We start from the raw sequence: 8,935 nt of genomic DNA on the forward strand, positions 1-8,935 counted from the left end.
AAATAAAAAATAAAAATAAAAAATACAAATAACAAGTTGTTCCATTCCGACAGTGTTAAACATCTATAACAATTCATTTGAAAGGAAGAGAAGAGGAGGATTAGAGGGATATATTAAAACTGAGAATTTAAAAATGGATTGAAGGAATTTTTTTTCTCTACAATAGAAGGGTAAGAATATGGAGAAAGGGCGACAAACAGTAGGCCCTTTTTTGAATTCTGAAAGGGGGTGGATTATCGGTTTATTCATGAAAATTGTAGGCGAAGTGATGCGTCTATTGGTCTAGAATTTCCAACTTTCGTGAGTTTTAAGTGTTGGAAACACGCAATGACTGATTTACCCTTTGAACGTGCGGTGTAGGAAATTTTGTGGGTGAAACTTTTCGGTACCCTTTTGGACCAAAAGATTGGGTTAAAACTGAGAATACGGCAACTAATAAACGGCGGCAAGTTTTCCCATTATATATAATATAAGAGTTAGTATTGTTTACGTAATTTTTTGTATTTCAAGTCTTGAAGTTGATTATATGCTTAAATATGTCATTTTCCATGGAAAACGAGTCAAGATGATTGCTAAAGAAGTTTAATATTTAAAGCCCAAGAATCATGAAGAAAATCCTTTTTCTACCCCAGTCAAAGTCAATTCGGGTAGAAAAAGAACATAAACATCAACAGAACTTCAAATGGGCGTATCTTTGGACTCGGGACTCGGAATTGGGCCTATTTTATGTCAAAACGACCGGATCGGAATAATCTTTCCAATGGACCCAGCGTTGTCCCAATCAAAGTTGTAAAAATTGATGAAAAAGACACTGAAGTAATTTTCAGTAGTTGTGACCTATTTAGACTTAACCTAATGGACTTTGGGCTCACATTAGAGGCCCAAAGTCCTCCTTTTTGGCCCATGTACGAAAATGTAACCCTAACCCTTTCCTATATAAAGAGGTTTAAGGCTAAACTTAATACTCCTCTTCCAGCCCTTTCTTTAGTGTAGAGTAGAGTAGTTTAGTTTTAGGGTTAATTAAATTAGGGTTCTTAGTGTAGCCTCCATAATATCTCAATTCAAAATTTCTTTACTTTTATGTCTCTTTGTTATTACTCTTATACAAGTTACTATTTTTCTAGCATAATCATTACTCTCTCATCCAATTAATAGTTTTTTCCATGTTTATTCATTAAGTATGTGAGAGCAAGAGTAGTACGAACACGATTACTCCCTAGATTGCATGATTTAAGAGAGTAGAATATAAAATCTTGATAGCATAAGAATAGTGTTAGAGATAGCATTGTTTTTATACTTATCAAATGGCGCCGCTGCCATCTTGTTTCCTCTAGCATGATTAAACCTAGAAAATACTGTTCACTGCCTATTTTTCTTTTTTTTTAACTGTTTTCGTACTATTCGAAATTTCTCAATTTTTTCTGACTGCCGATTGGGGTATACGACTAAAGAAAAGTTGCCCAGACATCTCTGTGAGTCATCTGTAAAAATTTGAATTCACGGTTTTAAACTTAAGGGGCGCCCCACCCTCACATTTGCCTTTTAAGAGCGCTACCCACGCTCTTCACTACACTGCGGACTACCAGTAAGAACACTCCGATAAACATATTTCTAAATTTTAAACAATTCTGAAATTTTGTAGGCACACTCTGTGATGTGTCAGTGATTTAATAGAATATTTTCATAATTATCTTAGTTGTGTTTACCTAGTGAAATAACACAATCTCTCAGGTGTTGCATTTTAGCTTTCAACCAGTGAGGTTCTGGAAAAACAGACAAGTATTGTTACTTAGGAAGTTCCAAAAATTCTAAGTTTTTAATTACAGGAGTATCTATCATAAGTCAGGAGTTTGCAGTAAATATTTGAAGAGTTTTTGACTTGTTTTGACCACCTAACAAGTTAATTGTTTCCAGTGTATTTCTGCAGTTTTGTAACACTTAATATCTGGAACAACAGCTGATAAGGAGGGTTGTAGAATTCCAATTGCTCTAAACTTTCTACAGGAACACACATGATCTGTCAGGAGTCTCCACTAAAATTTTGGAAATTTTTTACTTTGTTTTGATTGGTTAACCATTCGTTTGTTTGTATTGTGTACCGAAAACTGTTTCACTAACTTTGCAGCGCAGTAGAAAGACTTTCCTAACTCTAATTGTTCTGAAATTTTACAGGATCCTTTCTGGATATCTCAGCATACTACTGTAAACTTTTCATATTTTTTGGATAGAGTGCGACACGCGCATCAGTTTTGTCCTTAGAGAGCGCGCACCGCACTCTACGTTCACTCACAACAAGACCGCTACCAATATACCTTATTTAAAAAGCTGCAATTCTAGTTTAGTTAGCTTAGATTAATTTTTTTAATATTAATTGCAATATTATCCCACGAATATAGTACAGTACTCGTATCTAAAAATTACAAAATTTTAAAAAATTATTTTTCTTCATTCTAAACGGTGTCTAGCAAACTGAAAGAATTGGGGTTCTCTAATTAAGGAACGTGCACGCACGGACAACCTCCCTCAAATTCCTAAGTGACCTGGCCGTTGGTTTGATACAAAAATACAAAAAAAAATAATTAATATTAGTTAGTAAGCCCACTCACTACCAAAGCCCGTTTCATAGGCCTAACATCAAGGCCCAACACAAAGCCCATAGTAAAAAGCCTTAACCTAATTCTTAAAACTCTTGAACTAATAAGGTTAATCTTTTTACAGGACTTCACAATCCACACCGTGTACCCAGACCAGTATTCGTATAATTGTTCAAGTAACGTAGACATGCTTCAAGGATGTTGAAGACGCTATTTATATGCGTAGCAAGGACGCTCCAGGTAACACCTCTTTATATCCTCGAAATTATTGTCTGAGGATTCTATTTCTAGTAATAATCATGCTATTTTTGCATGCTCGTTAGGACTTGCCTATTAGACTTAAAACTTGCATGAGATTAAGATATGATATGCATAAACCTGCTATATTTGTTTATCATAGACGCAATAATAATCGCCTATCTAGCTAGAAATTCACACATCACCACACACACACCACCTACACCCACTACCACTACATATGTAGCAATGGGTGAAGAAACCCTCTCTGATTTTTATAAGGCTTTAAACGATGGACCTAAGTCCTGCATAATTCTTGTAGATACTACGGGAGATTTTAGAATCCCCATTAATATATTTAATTTGCTACCTGTTTTCCATGGCTTAGACCATGAGAAGTCTTATCAACACTTACGTAGGATACAACAAGTACTAACAACATTCCATCATCCTAACGTAAGACCTGAACAAATAAAGCTCAGGGTGTTTCCTTTCACCCTAGCTGAGAAAGATGCAGCTTGGCTAACAACACAAAAGCCAAACTTTGTCGACACATGGGAAAAACTAGTTGAATTATTTATGGAACAATTTTACCCACCACAGAAGACTGATGAGATGCTATCACATATTCATTTCTTTCGCCAAAAGCCTCAAGAATCTTTCTCTGAGGCTCGGAATCGTTTCATTGATCTTCTAGTAGAATGTCCCCATCATAACTTGGTAAAGACACACTAGTTCGTGCCTTCTTTAAAAGCATATCCCAACACCATAAGGAGACTTTAGACATCATGAATGGAGGAAATTTCTTAAGTAAAGGAGCCACAGATGCATATAACTTCTTAGATAATCAATCCAAGAGAAGAAACAACTGGGGAGGTAACGATTACTCCCGCTCCAATACTTCTTCTTCAATAGTTAAGGCAACCAATATGTTTGAGGCTACACCCAACCCTGAGTTAATATCTCTAAGTGAATCCCTCACTCGAAAGGTCGATACCCTCTCTGTCAATAAATAAGAAGCGAAACCCACTCCAGTCATGAATATAAACTCTCCTCATTGTAATTTATGTTTTAGTCCTGAGCATTCTGACTTCTATTATCCTATTGTCCATGAACATCCACCACCACAGCCAGACAATGTCTGCGCTTTTAATAACAACCCTAACACACAATGGAGGCAAAACACTAATTATAATCCACAACAACAAGCTACACCTCTAAGTTTTAATAATCAAAATGTTAGGCCCATTACAAACTTCCACCAATTTAACCAACATCTAGGATAGGGAGATTTAGGTGACCAGAACAAAGGTTTAGTGCCCATGACCCAAAACTATCAACATCAAGACATGACCACGCAACAAGCCTTAGTTCTAGTCACTCCTCCTATAGTAAAACCATCTACAGAGGACATAGTAGTAACTTTGCTGCAACATCAAAATCAAATCATGCAACAAAACTCCAACTTGATGAAGGAACAAAATGAACAAATAAAACTCCAGATTTATGAAAGATCAGCATGATCAAAACGCTAACATGCTACAACAAACGATGCAAATGATGCAGTCTTTATGCCAACAAGTTATTGACATGTCTGCTAACCAAAATAATAACCAAACAGGCATGTTTCCATGCCAAGCACTACCTAACCCTAAGTTAACCAACACCGCATTTAAAGTAAACAGTATTCAGTGTAATGGTAATATAAACCAAGGGGGACTACAGGCCATCACTACCCTTCGATCAGGTAGTAGTTGATAACAAAGTAGATATGTCTGAAGATTGCCCACAAACGAAAGTTGAAAATGAAACCATAGCTAATACTGTCATAGAAATTGATGAAGACCCTACAACTGTAGAAGTACCAGTCAAACCACAACCAAAAGGGAATCCACCAAAAGATAAAAATCATAAATATGTGTAGGAACTGTTATTTCAGAATGAATATTTCTACAAACCGCGAGAACCCACGCGCAGCGGAATCAATGGGGTTCTCACGATTTTGGATAGAAAACATACCTTTTGAGAATCAGCGTAGATGTAATCTCTGGGAATCAAAGCTTTATCAAATCCGAAATCAACCCCTTGATCTTCTATTGTATTCTTTTAGAATATATTGGACGTTGTGTGGGCAATGATCTACCAATCCCCTTCTTTCTCACAAAGCTAGATCCAATTTTGGATCTATCTCTCCTTATCTCTTTTTCTAATCCAGATGAATAGTGAATAGGTTAATTTCGGCCAGAGAGAAGAAGGATTCTATATATAGGCTACAACAGGGACCATGAGGAGAAATTAGGGTTTGGCCTCCTGACGGGCTTGGGCTTCCCATGTTCGCCTCGAATCAATGACGCCCAAGTCAAAACAACAAATGGCTTATTCCACTAAAGGTCATTGTTGACTACCACCCTAATCCCAAATTACGCGGTCGGCCGTTTATGGGCTCCATATTATATGCTCATTGATCTCCTCGTGTTTAAGATATCAATGTCCATTTGATTAAGTCAAGTTCTTCGACAACTACATTAATCAACTTCTTATGTCCTTGAGTAGTACCACTCAACCTCATTGTCATGTCGGAATAAATCCACCGCGGGGTTTACATAACAATCTTTTGAGCTCCTCTCGGGGACATCATCAACCCGACTTCTGCTGGGTCACGGATTCCTTCTATAATCAGCAAAGACACCTTACATACAATGTCATTACCCAATCCATCGAGTTTGTTGATTCACAAATGAATCTTACTCATTGATGATTTAAAGCAATGTACAATGCACGTAAGTGCCCGCTATTATATCCGGATTAAGAGGACAAGCATTCATAATAAACAGAGGGCGTTTGTTCTCTTACATAGTCGAGATAAAGAGAAACAATCTCACTTGGTCCCTGATTCAATACACACAAAGTGTACTAGTGTAATCCTATAGTCAAGATAGACTAATATCAGATTATACTACAACCGTACTAATGGTTTGTCCAAATCCATCTAGGTTGTAAACGATTACTTATACTTTATAAGGTACTGATGATATGATCTTCTGTGTGTTTACACCATATCATCTACAACATAAAGTATTAGACACATGCATATAACTAATAATATATATAATATGCATAATATTTGCCCATATGATTCTTATTCAAAAAATGAAGAATTAGAGTTAATACAAAAGTAATGCTTTTAGTATATAACCCTATCAATATGTTCACCCTCATGCTAGGTATAAAGACAAAGTTAATATTAATATTAACCCATATGCTAAGTATAGAGAAAAACCACCATTTCCCCAAAGACCAATTATGTCTAAAAATGATGAGAATTTTGATAAGATTAGGGAAGTGTTTAAAAATCTAACTATAAACCTACCTTTTCTAGATGCTATATATAAAAAGTCTACTTGGACATGCTAAGTTTCTAAAAGAGTTGTGCACCACAAAGAGAAAAACCAACATACCCCAAGAAGCCTTCTTAACTAAACAGTATCCTTCCTTATCTGAACATAATAGAATTGTTAAGTACAAGGACCCTGGTCGTCCTACTGTACAATACACCTTAGGTGATAACTTTATAACAACTGCACTATTAGATCTAGGAGCGAGTGTTAACTTACTCTGGTTTTACCTTTATAAACAACTAGGTATACATGATCTTAAACCAACCAAAATGACTTTGCAGTTAGCCGATCACTCTATTAAGTATCCCAAGGGTGTAGATGAAAATATTCTCATTAAAGTTCAGGAATTTTACTACCCAGCCAACTTCGTTATTCTTGACACAGAAGTTGCTCATGATTTTATTCCCATCATCTTAGGGCATCCTTTCGTAGTAACTGTCAATGCCCAAATCAATTATCGGGATGGATCAATGACTCTTTCCTTTGGAAATCTGTCTATGGAAGTTAACATGTTTAGACTCAAGCAGGGACAATTAGGTTTACATGTAGAAGGAGAAGTAAAGTCAATTGAGAGTTTTGTATCTCACATTAGTGCGGCCGTCGCTTTTATCCCCACACTAGTAGATACCCATCTTAGGGAAGAAGACACTCCCTGAACATAACTGAAATAGAGGAAGAATTTTCCACCTTGCCTTTCGACCCTATGGGAGATGGTGTCAATCTCACAATGGACGAAATAGATGAATTCCTCAAAGATGCAAATGAATACCACAATTACGTGGATGCGAATAACCTAGATGAGGAATTCGACAAGTTTCTAAGAGCCTGTGATGATCCACCCTCTCAAGAACTACCTAAAGCACCACCCGACCATCATCCACTGAGTTAATCCCTCATAAATACCAATCATTTACCACCACCAATATTCCCCACCATCTACCTTTTCAAAGGAACCTTGAGTTTGCACTTGACCTTTTTTTCTCTCATGTGCTTCTGGACTTTCTAAACCCATCTGGTGAAGAAGTAATACCCAAGGTCAAGCCACCTGACACTTTCTCATTTTTTCCATCCCTTCTTTCTAAAACTTATCCATATCCCAAATATTTTCCACAACCATTCTTTTTCTCACAATCATTTACTTGGAGACCCTTTCGTTGGAGGAAAAAGAAGAGAGTACACGCTTGATTAGGTTCTAGATCAATCAGATTTCACTTTCATTTCGCTAAGCCACGTCATAGAAAATCTTGGTGCTTAATTCTGTTTGGGGGGGGGGGCGCATTCCATGATAATTATTTATGGAAAGACCCATAACTATTTCGGTTGTTGATATATGGTAAAATGCATGTTATAACATATATTTTAGATAAAATCTTGAATATCTGACTATAAAATACTCATTGTATTCTCTGGTATACTCTGTTTCATTTTCATTTTATTTCTTTCTCATAATTTTGTTTTTTCCAAAAATCAAATATATAAAATTAAAAAATTAAACCATGAACATGTATTAGAAAGTCAAGGGAATCTGACTTTAAAAGACCTAAGTTTTTGTAACATACCACCTTAATGAAGTATAGGCCACAAAATTCTTCAAACTTAAATATAATTTTCAAATTTTGTTTGAGGGTGGCGTATTTTGGCCTTTCATTTCAGAACTTTTTGTCACCCTTTGCCTGTCATGTTTACTCCAATAGAGTATATGTTAGTTAGTTAAGTAATTTAATTGTGTTATTGAATTATTTCATGAACTCCCTTCTCCCAAATTATTTAGGGGTGGTATATTTAATTGTAGCACAAAGTACGTTCACGTATTAAAATTAATTGGGATGCATAATGTAATTAGGTACCTTAATTTCGTAAAATTTCCCTATTTTGCGGAATTTCATAAGCTAATCCTATAGGAACCATGATATGTGCATGCTTGATTTGTGAACGTATGGTATTATTTTATTTCTGTTAGAGTCCGCTTATGTCCCAAGCGCTATTTATTATTTCATGTTATCCCCATAACGGGTAAAACTCATATAGGAGTTGCGTATGTTTTTATTTCTTTATATTAGTATAGATTAACTTTCCTTTTCAGGTGCTCTCATTTACAAGCACGTTTCTATGGTACTCTCTATCCTTTATTTTCATTCCATACTTTGGGGACAAAGCATGATTCTGTTTGGGGTGGTATAGAAACACGTAAATGTTTAAGTACATATTAGGTTGTATGTTACATATTAATTATCGTATAAAATAGTTAAAATCATAAAAATAGTTTATACTATGTACTTAGGGATAATGGTATTGTTCCCTTCTCCATGATGATATTAGTATAAAAATCTCACGTAGTACTTGAATTAGGATTTAATTTTTAAAACTTAGATTAACATGTATATAATAGTCATTGCATCTTTTCACGAACATCTTGCATGAGCATCTATGATTGTACTTGGCAGTATTTTTTTGAGACCTAAGTTAGAGTACTTAATACATATCATGTGAGCATCTAGCCTAAAAGCCTAATATGAGTGAAATATCTGAGTGATGACACAAGAGAGAAGTAAAATACGAGTAAAGAAATCATACATCCACTTGCTTGATCATCATACCATATCCTAAGCAAAAATTTAGGCCCTCTTTGGGTCGATATAGCTAAAAATTTATACCTATAAGTAATTATCCGCTAGTCGCCCCACTGAGCCTTTCATTTAGCCTTTT

This window comes from Coptis chinensis, chromosome 4 (genome assembly GCF_015680905.1).
Source record: "Coptis chinensis isolate HL-2020 chromosome 4, ASM1568090v1, whole genome shotgun sequence".
In the NCBI taxonomy this organism is placed as follows: domain Eukaryota; kingdom Viridiplantae; phylum Streptophyta; class Magnoliopsida; order Ranunculales; family Ranunculaceae; genus Coptis; species Coptis chinensis.